Below are 1,551 nucleotides of genomic sequence, written 5' to 3'. Positions count from 1 at the left end.
GGTCATGGGGGGGGGCTCTCCCTGCAGCCCCTCTTCGGGCATTGCACCAAACATCGATGCAAAGGGCAAAGGCGCAGCGGGAGCGGTGGGGGGGCTGCGCTGCGCGGTGGGGGGCGGTGCGAGGGGGCTGTCGTCGTCCGTCCCCCCCCCCACTTCCCGGTCCCGGCCGTTCTCCGCAGTCCTCGGGCGCCTCCAGGCGGTACCGGGGATGCGGATCTCTCGGGTTGGATGCTCCGCGGACCCAGGGGGGCTCCGTGCTTCCGTGCTCCCCACGCCCCCCCCCCCACCCTCATTCCCCCCCACCCCACCCCCGGACCGGGAGCTGCGCGGTGCGGCCGCCAATTAAAGGTTAACGCTTTTCCGAGGCGGCTTTCAGGAATTCCCACCCCTCCCCCCGGGGCTGCCAAGGGGCACCGCCACCGCCGCTGTTGACTTTGGCAAAGGCTCCTTCGAATGGGGGGGGGGGGGCACAGCGCATCCCGACTTCCCCCCTCCCCCCCTCTTTGAATGCGGACCGAGGGGGCACGGCTGGGCTGCAGCCCCCCAAGGACAACGGGTGGGGATGGAGCTCGGAATGGACCCCACCCCCCCCAGGACCCCCCCCTCCACGGTGGGGGCCGTGAATACAGACGACGAAAAGGGGCAGTGAAGAAAAAAAAAAAAAAAAAGAAAAAAAAGACCAAAAAAAGGAAGGGAAAAATAAAAAAAAATAAAAAGAGCCCGATCCCCTCCTGGGTTTGCGCAAGCGGCCTTGGGACCCAGACGGCATCGATCCCCACTGTCCCACCCCACCCGTGCACAGCTGGGAACCCTGCAGGGCCGCGGCGTGGAGATGCACGGGAGCCCCACAGCGAGCAGCGTGGGTGGGCGCTGCCCCACGGCTGCCCCACGGCTGCCCCATGGCTGTGCCTCAGCCTCTCCGGCAGCGTGCACCGCCAATCTAGGGGTGCTCGCGGCTCTGCCCCCGCACGTAGGGAGGGGGCAATGCCGCCCTCCTGCCCCACCGCCCCCTCCCCACCAAGCTCCAGCCCCGGGGCGCAGCCGTGGGGCAGCGGCGGTTCCTTGGGGAGCGGGGCACGGTGCGGAGCAGAGCAGGAGCCCGGCGCTGGGAGCGCAGGTTCCATGAGGACGGAGCTGCCCTTTGCCCCCAGCTCTCACGGCTGCGTCGCGTCCCGATGTGGGGTGGGAACGCCCCGGGGCTGCACCGGGATGTGGGGCTGAGGGTGTGGGGCAGCGTCACCTGGCAGTGAGAGGGGAGCGCTGCTCGGTGCCGTCCTGAATTGGGACAGCAATGGCCAAATGCAAACGGGATGCTGCAAATTCCAACAACCCCCCCCATCCCCCCTCCCTCCCCTTGGTCTGTCTGGGACAGGTCGGGGTCCCGCACCCCCAGCGCAGCATCCCCGTGCTCTGACCCGCACCCATGGGTGCCCCCATCCCCACGCGGCCATGGGAACAGCGGTGCGCAGCCCACACACGCACCCACGGCGCTGCGCTTGGTGACTTTATTGCCGCCTCCCCCCCCCCAACCAGCGCCGGTTCCTCCCTCTG

This window comes from Numida meleagris, unplaced genomic scaffold (assembly GCF_002078875.1).
Source record: "Numida meleagris isolate 19003 breed g44 Domestic line unplaced genomic scaffold, NumMel1.0 unplaced_Scaffold706, whole genome shotgun sequence".
Classification (NCBI taxonomy): domain Eukaryota; kingdom Metazoa; phylum Chordata; class Aves; order Galliformes; family Numididae; genus Numida; species Numida meleagris.
This window is presented reverse-complemented; position numbering follows the sequence as displayed.